A 17,430-nucleotide genomic window follows, 5' to 3' on the forward strand; every position below is an offset into this window, starting at 1 on the left:
GCAGTTCTGAGCTGCAGCGAGCACACCACTGGTCCCACTGGATGCCCCACCATGTATGGGGGGCGTACCATCCCAGAGCCCAGCAAGGAGATGACAGCTGGCGACACAGGGTTTACGTGAAGCCAAGGGGAGTGGATCATGTAAAAGTAAAAAGAGAAAACCAGTATTAGGAGACATTATACAAGGACAGAGGAGTCAGGAAAAGAGTCGTTAAGGAGGCAGGAGGGTCAGAAGAGAACCAGATTCAGGAAATAAAAGAGATGAACTTGTTTCAGGAAGGAAGGTGTGGTGGGTAGTGTCAAATATCAGAGATCAGGTAGCCCAGGGACTTAAAGGAGGTCATCAGCGTTACCCATTCAGCAGTCTTTCTGCACTTGAGGTATTTTTCTGTTTTTCTACATGAAAATATTTTATAATGATAAGAAAGAAAGCACATATACCCCTCTCTCTCTTTTTAAGGAGGTCATTAATGAATCTGGAGAGTGGTGGGGGCCAGAGTTTGCCTGAAATGGGCTGGAGAACAAATAAAAGGGAGGGATAACAGATGAAATCTTTTCAGCAGTTTGGCTGTTAAAGGCAGGAGAGCTTGAAGGGAGGCAGGTTGGATGGCTGGCTTTTAAAAAGAATTATAGCTCATTGATCAACTAGTAATTCAGGGGAATACGTCTGTCTATAATCCAGACTAACTTGCTGATCCCAATGAGAAGCAGAACAAACATCCTACTCAAGTCCAGAAGCAGTAATGTTTTTGAATGTTGCTACATGTCAATAGGAGTCACATTAATAAAGAAGGGGATTGCATTGGTCCAATTATATTGAATTTGTAGGTACTGAAAGCCTATGCAATACATGGTTTACTCCACAAATAATGGTGATTCCTTGTATGTTTTGTTTGTTTGTTTGAATATCTATAGCTTGAGAATTTGTTTCTAACCATGAATTGGAATTAAACTGACTCAAATATGAACTGTAGGTCCTTTTATTCCACTTTACATGAAAGAAGGATTACCTATTTTTTTTCTTTAATTTCGAGGTACCTGTCGTTCTCCAGGAATTCTCAAAAAGTCCAGCTATTAGGTCTTAATTGTAACAAATTCTGCTTGAGAAGTTATTTTTAGAGTATTTTCTGTTCTATTCTTCATTGACTTCCTGTAATACTCTATTTTTTTTCAGAGTTTCCAGGAATCAAACAGTATGCTATACACATGTGTGGTGAAAATCATTTATATTTAAATAATGTGTGCATGTACATTTATGTAGACAAGTTAACAGATATTATATACCAAAGCAATTTCCAAGCAAAACCTTTTAGGTAATCCCTAATTTAAAAGTCTCAACAGAATGAAAATCTGTAGCTTCATGACCTCTAGCAGGGTCTCCAAGGCCACAGCTGCCTGAATTCTGTAGTTAAAAGATTCCAGGGTCATCTCAGAATAGAACTTCAAGACACCCAGGCTACATTGACAGAATCAGCTTCTCCGGAGCCACAGCAACAAAGAAGGGCCATTCCACTTGTTTGGAAAGGGTCAGCTAGGGTGGGGACCTAGAGTGTTGGTGTTGGTGTTGGTGTTAGCAGGAATTGAAGGACTTGGAGGAAAGCTCCCTGAAGCATACTCTGGAACAAATCGACCTGTGACATTCAAGGGAGAGAATTCATGCTTTTACACTTTCTCAAGGGACACATTCTCTTAACCTCTAACTTTTGGAATTCAGTATTTTTGTCATGTGAGCCTGTCGTACTTGCAAAGTTGTGGGCTTGGTGTCAGCAGACTTAGGTCCTTGTGTCCCTTGGCCAAATCACTTAGACTTTTTGGGGATTTGGGCTCTTTTACTGGTAGAAATCAACACGACTAATAAGCATATTTCAGACATTATGGTGTGTTCATGTATTCATTGCAGAGGTGAGCAGATTCTTGATACCATAGGTTGTTCTTAGTTAAAAATGATCACATTTGGCGTTGGGGCCATAGACCTGTGTATTCAGAATCAATGGCTGTCCTCTCTGGGGCTTTCATCTCCTTCTTGGCCTCATCTCCTTTCTCCAACAGTCTATCTTTGTCTCATTTGTACAGAACTTACTGTCACCCATTCCCCAAGAGAACAATCTGAGGGATTACTTTAGTAGGGGGTGCTCTTGAGAACTATAGCCTTCAGTTACAGAAAGAATGCTTTTGGTGGTGGGATTTCAAGCACTGTGATAGGTGGATGGTGGGGTGGGTGGGCAGGGAGTGGAGAGTCAGATAGACATAAGCACTTCCATAAGTCACACTTGGAATGGTAACACCTCCTCCAGGAGCGTTCCTTTATATCCAGAGGGTCAGAACGATTACTTTGAGCTCTTGGCTAGACCTGGAGTTTTAAAATTTTGGCATGGGACAATCTTTATAGGCCATTTTCTGGTACCAGAAAATGACATCAATAGTCAGCTACCAACACCCTCTTTGTTTACAGTGCCATTCTTCCCAGGAGCTCAAATGAACAAAATGCGCTTTCAGAAAACCCCTGTGAGGCAGGGAGAGCATATATATTCTGTTTTATGGACAAAGAAATGGAGGCAGAAAGTTGTGGATCATGTGGTTCAGTCAAATTTGACCCCAGAACCCATTCTCTTGACCAGGGTTGTCCTTTGACCCAGGCAAGAGGGACTCCTCTCGTGGGCCCTGGGCTGCAGAAGGCTTGGCTGTGGCCTGCCTCAAACCTCATCCCTTCCTAAGCGTGAAGAGTCCACAGGACCTAGGGGCCAGGCCACCACAATTATGAGTTGCCGGGACCCCAGAATTCCTTGCAGTAAGGCCCCTAAGTGCACTTCCAGGGCTTGCATGGGCCCCCTCCCTGGATCCGTCCTGAGTGTTGACAGAACCACTGACATGTGGACCTGGGTTCAAATCATAGCCTGGACTGTAGCATGGAGGGGCTTGTGCACCTAGGGGCCCACGTGCACACCTGGAGGTTCTTCTGGAATATGATGGAGCTGGGGGTGGGAAGAGAAGTTGGCTGGGGGCCAGCTCTCCCACTCCACTACTTTCTTGACAAAACTTAAGTCAAAGGGTGAGGAGTCTGAATGTGAATCCTCCCTTCCAGTTTGCTCCAAAGGTATCTTTGTCAGGTAGGAGAAACTTGTTTTACAGTTGGTTGGCTTGATTTATAAGTTAAATATTTGGACTTGAAGTATGTGGGCCTCCATTTGTACTCTTGCTTCTGTTCCTCAAATGTGGTGGGCCGTCTTGCTCCTGATTGTCAAAGCCAAAGCCAGAGGAAGAAGTTGGAGAACTGGAATGGTTATGTAATTTTACAAGACTGCGATTCTCTAGCTGCACTTTGCGAATCTGTAGAAACCTAAATACAAGCCATGTGTATCTATCACTAGGACGCTGACCAATATGATGAAAATAAAAAGGGGGCTGGTCCACATTGCTCGGTTTTTTGTGGCCTTTCTCCTCCACCCAGTTTGCTAAGAGAAGGAGCAAGACGCTTTTCAGGGGTCCTCCCGGGGATCTGGGAGGCCCAGGCTGGGAACCCCAAAGGCAGTAAGTCGCCTCTTGAATTCCAAAGTCAGGGTTTGTCGTGGAAAACACCACCAGCCAAGTCCAGAGGACTATCCACCCTCTCCCACACCCTGGGCACTTGAAAGGAAAAAAAGACTAAAGGGTTGGCATCCCGAGGGGTTGCAGCCTCGCGGTCTCTTCCCCTTCCTCCTCCTCCCTCAGCCCCCTAAGTCCCTCTGACTGAGTAAATGAACAAAGGAAACACAAATTGCTGAAAGCAAGAGTTTAGAGGAAGCGATGTCCACTCGTGCTGTTCGCTGCCCTGAACCTGGATAAGAGTCTCTGTTAGGCGCAGCCCCAAGCCCTGCGTTTGCCGCTGGTCCTGTGCTGGCCGTCCCGGCAGGGGCGAGGGGCGCGGACCCCCACCAGCACCCTCCGCCCGCAACCCCGCGCGCTGCAGGACGTCGCCCGTTTAAGGGGCGGGGCGCGGCTCCACGTGCTTTCTGCTGAGTGACTGAACTACATAAACAGAGGCCGGGAAAGGGGGCGGGGAAGGAGGGAGAGAACAGGCTTTGACCGATAGTAACCCCTGCGCTCAGCGCAGCGGAATCTATAAAAGGAACTAGTCGCGGCAAAACCCCGGTAATTCTGAGGAAGAGTGAGTGCGGCCGGGGCCGGAGGAGCGGCGCCGACACCTCTCTCCGCGGGCGCAGGTGGGCAGAACAGGGGGCGCCGCGTGACCAGCGCCGCCACAGCCCATTTCTCGCGGCGCTTTGCTCCCTTTCCCCCACTTCTTTCCCAGAAGGGTTTTTCAAGGGGTGGGGGAAAGAGCCGGAAACAAAAAGTGGAAAACAGGTAAGAGGCTCTCCAGAAACTTGGGCTGGGGTTATTGTTTTGTTTCAGGGCCGAGGAGACTTTGAGAAGCGCTGGGTTTCGGGGACTTTAGTGCGAACCCCCCCACGTCCCCACCTCCTGCAGCGCAAATGGGGGGGGCGTAAAAGGGGGGGGACGTCCTAGGACGAGCTCTGGCGACCTAAGACGCGGCGCCGCTGTGCTCAGGGTTCGCCCGGCGGTGGAGCGCGGGGAGCATCTTTGGGCGCGGAGACCCGAGCGCAGTACCTGGGGCGCAGTGGAATCGGGGGCTCCTGGTGGTTCTGGGGGCGCTGCAGCCGGAGTGGGGAGAGTGGCAGGTCTGGCACTGAGCTCTTCCCTTTGTTTGGAAGCGCCTGAGCCGGCTGGAATCCTTTCTGGCTGCGGGTCGGCCGGCGCCCACCCGGACAAATGCTAGTCCTCAGTCTCCACTCCGTTCTTGCTAGTTGGACTCTGGTCTGAGGATCGGTCCCCTGCGCCCCCGGACTGGAGCGGCGCGTTCTTGTTCTCCAAGAACGCGACTAGGAGGTGCACCAAACCGGGTCTATAGCGCTAGTGCTCATTTGAGGCCTCGGGGGCTTTGTTTGGGTCCTTTCTACGCTCTCCGTACGCTCCCCGGAGCTGGTTTCCTGACGCAGCTGGGGCGACGAGAGTTCTGTTTCTTTAAAAAACGTTAGACTTAGAAGGAGGGCCTGAGGAAACCTGGAGCTGAGGTGCCCATTCCCCTGTCCCCCATCTTCCTGCCCTTTGCTGCTTGTCTCTTGGGGCAGCCTCAGGCCGGGCACGGATGGGGAAGCTGGGGCGAGATGGTGTAGCGGAATGACCGAGAGTAACCCCGGCGGGCGGTGCAGAGCTCGCAGCTCCGCTGGCGGGCTGCGCTCCGCGGTGGGGGGAGGGATGGCTGGGCGCCGGCTACGGGTGGCCACGGGGGGACTGATCCACAGCGCCTCCTGGCCGGGTGGCCTGGGAATCGGCTCCTTGGCCGGAGTGAGGCCGGGCTGTACGAGGCGTTGTCGCTCGAGGGTTCCTGACCGAGATGCAGTGAAGACGGGTGTTTGCATACTGGGAGGAAACCTGGGGAACAGGCGAAAGAAAGCGCGTCTGATTCTGTTTTGTTACAATGGTTCCTAACTCCCAGAGCGTTGCTAAATGGAAGGTTCTTGGGGCGTGGGCCAGTGCCAGGGTTGTGTGTAGGTGCCTCTTTTTCAACACTTATCAAAAAGAAGGGAATAAACAAGATAAAAGAAAATAAGGAGAGAGAAAGAAAAAGGGAGAGAGAAAGAAATGCAGCACTACAAAAGCGATACCATCAGCTTTTAAAACCAACACTTTTCAGTGACACAACAAACTGAGCGAGTAGTATATACATTAATATAATAGAGGACAAATTTGATATTTAAAAAAATTCTTTGGTGATGAAAATCAGCAAGTCACTTTCTAAGGCCCGGTCCCCACCTCCCCACAAAGAACACCTCACAAAATTTTGCAAGTTCAAAAGCAGAGTTTTACTGGTTCTTTTAACAATAGTTTGGGACCCAAACCCAAGTTTTGATCTGCTTTTCAGACAAAATTTAAATCCCAACTAAAAAAGTACTTAGTTTCTCATTTCCCCTTTTATTAATATTTCAGCCCATCTTCCTCATACCTACCACAAATTAACGGAGGCTTTCTTTTGTTCATATCGTTCTCTTGAGGCATTTCTCCCAAATGCAAGAAAGTGTGAAAGCATGGAGAAGTTTCCGGAGTAGAACCTCTTCTGATGGTATAATAATTTTCAAGTACAAAGTTTTCATTGTCAGCTTGTTCCCCAAGTGCTCCTTTTATAGGAGCTTTAATGCTTTATGCATTAATTTATGATAGAGTTTTGGGAAAACACTGGATACACAGAACACATTAGTATTTACTCGAGAAAAAGCAGTAGAATCAGTGACCAGGCTTCGATGACCACAGTTTATTTAAGGGGTAAGAATTTCTACTGTACTCAGAGTAATTCATTAGCCGCCTTGCAGGGACCAGCCTAGTGTTCAGAATGACATATCTGATTGTGAAGGGAATACCTGTGATATGTGTCTCCCCTCCAGATGAGCATTTGAAATCAACCCTCAGTTTACATCTAAATAGAGGCCTGTAAGGGACCCTGGACACCTTTTGACTTAGGGCATATTTACAGTTCATGTGAGACAGTGTAAGACAGTAGCTTAGGATTGGAAAAGGGTGATTAAGGATTGGTTGTTTTCAACCTCTGCTCTAGGAAACCTTAATGCTTACGTTATTAAAAATGAATGAAACCGAATGAAACTCAGCAACACAGCTTTTTATTATCTTCTGTAGTATTTACCTTATATGGAGAGAAGTTGGAATATTTTTCCATCAAAAATTTTTTTAGGGGATCTTCCTTCCCATAAACCAAGTTGCTTATGCTGTATTCAGAGTGATTGTAAATATCTTTGCTATTTTAATTTTTAGCTCCTAAGATAAATGGACATTATCTTAGACTCCTTAATTATGAACTTTTTTTAGAATCTAGAAAACACCAATAGATGTGTGATTTTTACATTTCTAAAATACTCTCGAATCCAAATACATTTTTATTTACTATCTGGATGTTAAAGGAATAATGAAGAGTATAATGCTCCTTATGGTCAATTACCTCAGTATCAAATTTTAAAGATCTTGCTGAAAATTTGTTTTAATTTAACTATTCTGGGAGAGGGGCTACACTGAAACTGAAACCTTCTTCATATTTGCATGTGGAAATAATCATAAGTGCCAAAGTTATTGCAATATTTATTTAATAGACACTGTTAAATAGCACCAGGTGCCAAGTACTGATACAAATGTTTTTCAAATACTATTTTAATTTTTACAACAAATCCACTTATTATCCCTATTTTGCAGACTGAGAAACAGAGAGGGTAACTAACATGTCCCCAGCCACACAGCTTGCAAGTGGCAGAGCTAAGTTTTGAACCCAGCCAGTGAGCCCCAGATTTCTTTGACTCCCACACTAAGCAGTGAGGTGGTACAATTTCAGTTGCCATGGGCAGAGCACTTTGTGAGGATGCTCGCTGAGTTCCGGTATATTCATCTGCTCTAGTCTTTATCAGAATCTGCAGCCTGTGTTGTATTTCCCTTGTTGCTATGAGTGGGCCAGCCAAGTTCTTTTCAGCTTGTTGGCACCTTGGTTGTGTAGGGATTGCAACACCATGGAAAGGATAGACAATAAAATTTGCTCAACTCTAATTCTTTACTTGGTTTAAAATGAAAAATTTACTCTCGTTTTAGTCAAGTATTTGTGAATAGGTCTACGATGATCTCGAATTCTTTTCCTGTGTGATGCATAGAAAATGGATAGACAGAGGATTTGGCTGTAAAAGGATAAGGAACAAAAGAAAAAGGGAAGGGATTTCCCTGTGGCCCACTGGCTAAAACTCCGAGCTCCCAATGCAGGCGGCCCGGGTTTGATCCCCTGTCAGGGAACTAGATCCCATATGCCACAATTAAAGATCCCACATGCTGCAACTAAGACCTGGCACAGCCAAATAAATAAATAAATAAATAAATAAATAAATAAATAAATAAATAAAAGGAGAGAAAAAGGGAAGAGAACTATTAGTTAGCTGTCAGTCTTAATTTTGGTGAATTTTTAAAATTGTTTATTGTACAATATGACTTCTGCTTGTTTTACCCCTAATTATGTCTTGGACCTTCTGAAATAAACCGTTTTTCTGTTACTACCATTACAGTCTAGGAATCGAATTTAGCCTTTTCTTAAGGCATCTTTCTCTGAAAGTACATACAGTTTCAAAGTCAGCTTAATAAAAGTGAAATAGGATGGGAAACTCTTTTTCTTATTAAATTGGTGTAGCACCTTAGAAATAAACTCTTAGGAAAGGTTTCTTCTTGATAAAAAGTTACATTATTGTTGATTTACCTTATGCTGGGTGTTGTTTCAAGCGTTTCACACGTAATAATTTAGTTCATTCTCATGAGAACCACATGAGGTGGGTTCTGTTATTATCTTCATATTACAGATGGGGAAACTGAAGTATAGACAGGGTAAGTAGCCTGATCATGGAGTTTGTAAGTTAGTAGTGGAGCTGGGGCTGCATCCCAGGCAGTCTGGTTTCCATGAATTTACTAATAGCAGGGTAAGGACTTCATTAAAATATCAAAGTTTTGACAAATGAAATACTAGCAAAAGGCAAAAAATGAGTCTCACTTTTCGTTTGGATATTTCCGACCGCAAATAGTTCCCTGGGTAGGTAACCAGCATAGGTGTTGTTAAAGACGCACATTTTGGAAATATCTGAAGCCAGAGGAAGGAAATCTCACATGTGAAATTGCTTTCAGGTAGAGCCTTTGGTTGTTCTGCATTCTGTTGAGACGATAGGCTGTATTAAAGCAAAGATCATTTACTCTGAGGAGCATCAGACTTGGTTCCTAAAACAAAGGAAAATTTGAAATCCTGTCTTTTTCCATTTTGAAAATCTACTCTAAGACCTGATTTAAATGCCATCCTTCTCATAAGCTCTCCTGAATTCACACCTTCCTGCCAACACAGTTAAAATTAATTATCCCCTTCTTTTTTGCTCCCATAGGATTGGATCACAGCACTATTCATGTCATGGGTTTAATTGTGTTTTTGTTGTTGTTTTCGTTGTTGTTGTTATAGTTCACATTTATTTGTCTTCTTCTTGAGTGTATGCTTCTCCAGGAGGGCTTTGATTCATTCTCCTAGTCCTTAATTCACCCTCCTTGATATGGAAGGGGATTCAATAAATGCTGACTTAAACAAGTCAGAGAGAATGGGGAACTAATGTTGGTTTTCTATATTCTAAAGATGAATTAAAATGTTGGGATAATCACAGAAAAGCTAGGAGTTCATTCTTTCCTTAGTGGAGTAAAGTGGAATGAGCCTGATGAAACATGGGACAGCAAAACGGTGGATTATTTTGCTTCAAGAGTAAGTAATAAAACAGTTTCTTGTGAGTTTTTGAAAAAGCGTGAACGGAAATTGGAAGTAAATATAATTTGTGATGAAAAATGTGTCATTAATGAACTATTTAAATGGACAGCATGTTCGAAACTACAGAAAACAGTATTGCAGATGCCTAAGGTCTCTCAAAAGGTGAGCCCTATTGATAAAGAAATGAAGAAAGGACGACCAAATGGTATGAAGGTTCTATGCTCCTTCAACCATCCTACCAACAGCTGGTTAATAAATATTCCTTTTGAAGAGTTAAAACCTGGACAACTTGAAAAGGCTGAAATACTTTATGTTTCAAAATGTGGGACATTTTATGTGAAGTTATCTAAAACTAAAAAGATTTTATCAGATTTAACAGTATTAATTACTAAAGAAGTAAAAAAAACCTCTTTTTTATCAATGGAAAATATTGAAAAAGGCTTAGAATGCTTGGTAAAATCTAAAAAAACTTTGAAGTGGTATTGATCCAAAGGAGAAAAAAGTGTGTTGATGAGAAAGTGCTTGTTTTTTTAGTAGATCATAGTAGGTATGAAATAGTGCCTTTATGTAATACCAAGGTGCTTACTAAGGAAATCAGAAATATTCCAAGACAAGCTGTGCCTTGTAAATGGATTTGGTTTGAAAATTTTAGGAACATGCCATTTGAGTCCATTGTGTGTTTAGTTGCTCATTTGGAAATAAAGATTCTTTTTCTGAAAAAACAAAAAACATTTTATAAAATGTTTTAAATTCATGTAGTCTAGAAATAGAATTATATGAGGAAAAATTCTAGTTAAGTTTAGGTTTATGGCAGACTGAGAAATATTAGTATGTACCTAGGCCAGTTTACTTGTTGTAGAACAAACAATTCTGACTCCATTCAGCTTCATTTCTCTTCTTGAGGCAGCTGTGATTTGAGAAAGTGCTGTAGTCTGTGACATTTCACATTAAACTACTTCTATTTGCACATTAATTTATTTTTTAAAAATAAGAATGAGATAATTCACTAAGTAGTTTAGAATTTAATTACTTAAAAATAGCATTTAGTTTAAAAAAACCCCAAAATAACCTTTTATGTATAGGATCTTTTCTTTTATTCTTTTTTTTGTGTGTGTGTATTTGTTTAGAACTGCAACATTTTCTATGCCAAATCCAACTTCCAAGAAGCATTTGGAAGTCAGAACATTTTATTTGGCTAGTCTTGAAGTCAAGATGTTTTATGATAACTGGTGTTTAGTCCGGGACACTTCCTAGGAAGAATTTTGTATATAAAAAACTAATCAGGGGCTTCCGTGGTGGCGCAGTGGTTGAGAGTCCGCCTGCCGATGCAGGGGACACGGGTTCGTGCCCCGGTCTGGGAAGATCCCGCATGCCGCGGAGCGGCTGGGCCCGTGAGCCATGGCCGCTGAGCTTGTGTGTCCGGAGCCTGTGCTCCGCAACGGGAGAGGCCCCAACAGTGAGAGGCCCGCCTACCGCAAAAAAAAAAAAAAAAACCAAAAAAAAACTAATCAGTGGCTATCAATTATTGGGAGAGGATTTTTGACTACATAGAGAATATGATGAAAGCTGTGATTCTCTCCAAAGAAAAAATATACACAGGCATGTACACTCCAAATTTTACATATAATTACATACAATTTGACGTAATTATATTCCACATGTAGTTTGAGAAACAGACTAAGGAGTCATGTGACCCTGGGCAAGTCATTTTACTTTTCTGAGATATAGTTTCTTGGTTGATGAGATGAAAGAGGCTGAGTACATGACTTTTAAAGAGCCATTCAAGCTTTTACGTCCTCTAACTCTATGTCTGTAGTCAGGAAGAAGGATGATTCTTTGATTGGAGCTGCCCAGAGAAATGTCCTGAGGGACAGGCTCAGCATTAGTGTAGCAGATCGTGTGGGTTTTGAGAGGTGGAATGGAAATACCCAGGGGAATGCATAAAGAGCGTTTTTGTTTGTTTTGTTCTGTTTCTGGTTTTTTTTTTTTTATGAGTGTTTTGATGAGAGTGATGATGGAAGAAAAGAAGATGGTGGGAGGAGAGGAAGGTAGAAGCCTGAGGATGTTGGAATTGCCTATTTACTCTGCATTAGGTGGATGAAGACTTGAATCATGGAACCAAAAGGGGAGTTTCATCCAAAATGCAAGGGAAGGAGGGGTTGGTTGATCTCAATAAATTTCAGTGGAACAAACATGATGTAGTGAGACACAGTGAGACATTTGTCTCATTTCTGACTCAGCATCTGGAGAATCTCTCTGAAACAAAATGTTCATTTGGACTCTCCATTCTGGACATCTCCATTTTGAGTATAGGTTTTGCTTCTTATATTGCAGTCTTGTTAAGCCAATACATGATAGGAAAAAAAAAGCTGACTTTTAAGACTCATTCATTCTCCAAGAAAGGATGAGAATTAGATTAACCTTATGAAAATATTTCTAAATATCTCAGAAGACTTTCACTGGGGGTAGATGGGCAAGACACAAAGTTTTCTAAAGCATTGCTCTGAATTAGTTGTTTCATAGATCATAGTAGATTAGGACTAGAAGGAAGAAGAAGGGGAAGAAAAAGAAGCAAGAGTTTTCAGGATTGGGGCAGGCATGGGAGGAGGGAAGGAACTGCTAAGAAGTTGTTTGGGTTTCATATCCCTATTTACACTTGCTTTGCAAAATTTCTGTGGGATGCCAGGTTGGGAATAGTTTTTGCCAAGAGTCAAGCCAAGCTTGTTTTCTTGAAGAAGCAAGTCCCCAAGGGGATGACAGCTTGAATTCAGTTGGATCTGGTATTTAGATGATCCAAGTTTGACATAAAAGGTAGCATTGATGGAAGCAGCAGCTTTCCTTGGAAAGGCAGAGAGAATGTAAAGGCCCAGACTGATGGCTTTATTTATTTTTTTTTAAATCTCTCTATCTCTCTATCTATCTATCTCTATTTATTTATTTTGGCTGCGCCAGGTCTTAGTTGTGGCATGTGGGATCTTTTAGTTGCAGCATGCACGCGGGATCTGCAGAGTCTTACCAGCTGGACCACCAAGTAAGTCCCACAGACTGATGGCTTTAGATTGAACTGTAGACTCTTCTCCACTCCCAGATGCAGGGTCTTGGGATGGAAGTGGCAGTTTACCTTAGCTGGGGTGAGGTGTGATCTCTGGTACTGGACGAAGGAAGGAAGAGGACGACATAATATTTTAAAAATGTGTGTGTGTGTGTATCTGTCTATGGCTAATGTACAAAAAATACCGTTAAACTGAAATTCATTTCTTCAGCAAATATTTTTCAAACACCATGTAAATACTAGGTGCCGAACAAATGTCAAAAGACTTTAAGGACTTGCCACCATGATGATCTTTAGCTTGGCATTCAAGGTTCTTCGACATAAGCCTGACCATTTTGACAGCTTTGTCCTGGACTTTAAGAGGCATCCACTGCTCTGGATTTTCTCACCAGTGATGAGCATGTAGTCTGACTCAGTAACTATCTGTTAACTGACTCTCCCTCTATGGGTTTTCCTCTTTTCTCTGATTTCTACTTTAAGAACCCCTTCCTGCTATTTTTTGGCTTCTCATCGTTCTGGAATATCACAGCCATGCTTCGTGGTCAGCTTTTGTTTGCACTGTACCCTCTACTCTGATTCCTCACTGACGGAAATTTTGCCCCTCGACCGTGGGTAGATGAGCTCGGCGTGGGCTAGGCCTTGCCCCGCATTACCATATTTTCTCCTCACTGGATCCTGCGGTAGGCAGCGTGTAAGCCCCTCAAATTATTTCAATGGACTCACACTTTTGTAATCATCAATACATATATTTTTAAAGTTAACTTTATATTGGTTCTCTAAATTGAAAACTGATATCAGTTGTCTCAAATAAAAGGTAATTTTTAAAATAATTAGAATGAAAGCAAATTATTTCTTAAACAGTCTGTCTATAAAATAAACTTGCTTTCTAAAGGCACTGACTCTGAGACTTGCTCTCACTTTGTTAAAAAAGGGAAATTAAGCACGTGTTAAAGAGACATTGAAGAGAAGATCAAACAGAAACTTTCTCCTTAATGTAATAGTTTTTACAAAGGCTAAAGAAGTGCTGAAAAGAGTGTTTTCTCATTGTGTGATTGAGTGTTTAATACTGTGCCTGTCCATCCCTTAAAACCCTCTACGTGGAATTTAAGTACTGCTTAAATTCATCTCGTGTAGCTTTCCTGCATTTGGGGAAATATTGAGGTTGCCCCATTTTTCAGATGGTGCACCTGATACAGAGACTAGTTAAATAATTTGTTCCTGGTTCACATGCTTCGATCATGGCAGAGCTGGGGGTTCAAACTCGTGTCTGAAACCCAAGCTCCAGGCAGTTTTCTTAGACTCAGAAGATCTTCTACTCCACTCTATTTATCATAAAAGCTTGTTTTCTGTTCTGTGGCTCAGAGTGGTAGAATGTCTTACCTAAATTGACTCCCCAGCAGTCAGTAACTGGAACTTAAAATCTTAGCTTCTTGCCTCTTTAATCCAGGCTTCTCGCTACTGTACCAGAATTTAGGGTAGTATTTACAGTGTCCTTTTAGGAGAGAAAAAAGAAATTGGGTCTATAAGTCTGTCCTTTCAGCTTACAATGGGCACTGAATCTTTGAATATTGAACTGACCTCATTTATTCTGTCTGTTGGTCCAATTTGAATCTTAATAGGTTTTTCAACTGGATTTTTTTCCCTCACTCTCTTAAATAAACATTGCTCTTTGCTTGTAATTTCCTTCTGATTTCCTTTCAAATCAGAAGGAAACCTCCACAGAAGTCCTAAAGGTTGAGTCTTTCCTGGGGACCGTTTCCTTTATGTAAAAGTACACAAACCCTATGCTAATTTTGGCCATTTAGGATTAATTGTGATTAAAGGCAGTTTATCAGGTCTTTTTTCTTTATTTTTAACTTTAATGATTGTGTTAATTATAGTAAGGACCTTGAGTTCAAGGTAAAGAAAGCCTTTGGTCAAGTGGTGTTTATTCAGTTGTCAGTCCTGTTGCCGGATTTGCAAATTTAGTGGAATTAGTGCCATTTTCCAGTTTCCAACTCCAATCGCGTTTCACATGATCACAGTGTGGCTTTCTCCTTGGCTGTCTGACGCTAGGTTCCAGTGGCCGCCATTGAGTGGAGTGGATATGCCCCTGGAGGCTGCAGAGACCAGCAAGGCACTCTGTCCTCAGGTGGAGCTCCACTGGGGACTCTGTGCTCACCTGATGTAGACACTTAGCACACGGTCACTTGGGAAATGAGAGTGTGTGCATTTTTAAATGCCAGTGTCAACCGCAGTTGAAAAAAGAGGCTAGCAAGAGTTCCACTCAATAGTTTAGTTTCATCTTTCCTTAAGCACTTTTTTATCTGGCACGTAAAATATTTGATTTGTGCAGATCTTAATGACAGTAGCACTTTCTAGAAGGAATACTCAAAATTATGATAATATTGGAATAATAGAGATCATTTTCCTCTGGGAGCATCCTCCCAGACCTCAAATAATGGAGTTCATGTTGCCATTATTTGTTTTTAAGAGGCTAACATCCTTCATTTTTTGTTTGTCAGAATCACAGGTAGGTAAGTTTAAACTTGTGATCTTTTTCCTCTTTAATTCAGTGAGGCAGCCAGCAAAGTGGTGTGTTTTGGTTGTTATAGAGAAGGAGTTCATTTATGAAGCTGGAAGGGCGGGGCTTAGACCCTGTACCTCTGTGCCTGCCGTGGAGTCCTGATTACATCCTCACCTACCTGGTCAGCTGGTCCCCGCTGGGCTGCAGGGACAGAGGCATCTCGGACACATGACCTGTGCCTGCACTGTCTCAAGAGCTGGCTGGCTGGTGAAAGAGGAGGTTCTGGAGAAGGTTGCTGGGTTTGGTCACATACTCTACGAGCTAGAACTGGAAAAGAGCCTGGAGATAAGATAACTTGTTTTGGCAAGAGTAAAAGGAATAAAGTGTTGAGGTGGAAAAATTATATCCAGGTGTTGATATGCTTCATTGAGTGAGTTCTTGACTTGAGCCTCTGGGTTTAGAGTTCAAGGCACCTGAACAATGCTGACAGTCCTGTATTAGTGGCTGAGCCCCTAGGGGAGGTATTCTTGTTAGCTGGCATGTTTACTTGTTTGCTGCCATGTTTACAGGGGTTCTAGCGCCTCAGTCTGGCAAATTACAGATTCTCCTTTGCTCACATGAAGTCCATGAAAATGAATGTCCTTCCCAACAAATTAGAGTGGCTTTGGGGAAAACCAAACTAAATGTACTCCTATTTAACCTGTGTTTCTTTGAACACAACTGGAAATTTTGTCATGGTTTTGGGCTACCTGAACCTGTATTTCAATGACATTTCTGACATATTAACATGGTGAACCTGATTTAACTAATTTTTCTCATCCCTGAGGTCTGACTTCAGAGGCTTTCAAATTCCACACGTGTTTCCGAGCACCAAGTGGTCCTGGGCTCTGGGCTCAGTGTGGCAGAGGATGGTAAGATGTTGAGACACCGTAGCTTGCTGCACATGGCTTGCAGTTTAGCAGGGACCACCTGAGAAGTTGGTACACTGGAGGACGTGGTAGGGAGAGCTGAAGAGATGGAGGAATTAGAAGGCCCAGATTGCAAATAGGTAATTGACCTAGAGGCTGGAGGAAGTGGGCTGGAGAAGAAAACTGTGCTGGGTGCTAAAGATGTGGAGGACGGCGGCCTGCATGGAACAGAGGAGCTGACTGCCCCCAGAGTGGGAGAATAGTGTAACTGGGTGGTGGGGTCCCCAAACAGGGGTTTATGGTACAACAATGGCAGAAGTGGCATGAGGATACCAGCGTAACCCTTTCACATCTCCCACTGAGCTGGGCACTGCAGAGAGTTCCAGTGTGTTCTGGAAAAGCCCTTGGGGGAAATCATGCCGTCTGTGGACAAAGAAGGGAGAAGAGAGATTCCTTTAATAAACTGCCCGTTTTGTGCCCCGTCCTTGATGAATGCTTTACCCTGTGAAGTCAGCAGCACTCATCATTGTCAATAGCTGCCGTTTGCTGGATACTTGCTTTGTTCCAGGAACTGGCTAAATATTTTATATACATTATTTGTTCTATTTAATGGAGAGGATACAGGGACTCAGAATCCCTAGGGTCCCAGAGCAGGTGAGGAGCAGAGTCAGGATTCAAAACCTGCTTTCTCTGACTCCAAAACCTCCCTTCTGTCTACCGGGCCAGTTAATTCAAGAAAATAAGACTTAAGGACATCTGGGGAAGTTTGCTGCACAGCGGCATTGGCCTGCAGGAAGTAGAAGGCGGTGAAGGGATTTGGGTTTGTCTGTCCCCAAGTCCTTTGAGCACTGTTATGGGAGATTGGGACTGACATATATATACTAATATGTATAAAATAGATATAACTAATAAGAACCTGCTGTATAAAAAAATAAATAAAATCAAATTCAAAAATTCAAAAAAAAAAAACTTTTTAGCCTGGGAGAAGGTTGAACATCTGAAGATGTTGACCCTTCCGAGATGTAAACCAAACAAAGTGGTTGTTTTGTTGATACAGTCACCAAGCCTTTTATCATAAAATTCTCTTGGAAAATCCTCCTCTGACAACAGGGAATATTATCCCGTCAAGTTTTTCCGCAAATAAAGGATTGCTCGTGGAGGTGGGCTTGCTTGTGTTTCTGTATCACTCAGGGTGTTTGTGACTTTGACAGTTCCTTCCCTGCAGGGCCCTCTTGCTTTGGCATTATGATTATGGTTGAGAAAATTTTTTTCCTATGACATGTAATGTTGACAGGTATTTCATTTCTAGGAGAAAGGTTCATTTTTCCTATATGCTACACATCCCCAACCAGGGAAAAAGCAAATAGTTGTATTGATTGCTGAAGTCTTCCTTTGAAGGTTGCTCTGTATTTGTTTAGTGGAAATCAGCAGGGGAAGAAGGGTTATCTCTAACATTTTGTCAGAATTCCTCCATAATTCTACAACAATGAAACAAGAACTTGGGGACAGGACAGATTTGCTTTCAGAAACCCTGGATCTTGTCAGTTTTAGAAGTCCTGAGATGGTTTAGCTGGTAACAACTGGACTGTTGAGAGTGATAAATAGGATCTTTGGTTGTCCAAATATCAGTGACATGATAG

The 17,430-nt window shown here is 42.6% G+C and overlaps 1 protein-coding gene across 3 annotated transcripts in view; it reads left to right on the forward strand.

Annotated features, from left to right (window-relative positions):
- Positions 1–4,068: 4,068 nt before the first annotated feature.
- Positions 4,069–17,430, forward strand: part of ABCA1 (ATP binding cassette subfamily A member 1) — a 136,964-nt gene continuing 123,602 nt past the window's right edge. For 2 of the 3 annotated variants that reach the window (XM_030859136.3, XM_030859139.3), the window contains exon 1: positions 4,127–4,340. The gene's annotated coding sequence lies outside the window, so the exon portion shown is untranslated. Of the gene's footprint in view, positions 4,341–17,430 lie in introns of all 3 variants that reach the window. The other variant, XM_030859138.2, reaches the window with a different exon arrangement.

This window comes from Globicephala melas, chromosome 6 (assembly GCF_963455315.2).
Source record: "Globicephala melas chromosome 6, mGloMel1.2, whole genome shotgun sequence".
NCBI classification, from domain to species: Eukaryota; Metazoa; Chordata; class Mammalia; order Artiodactyla; family Delphinidae; genus Globicephala; species Globicephala melas.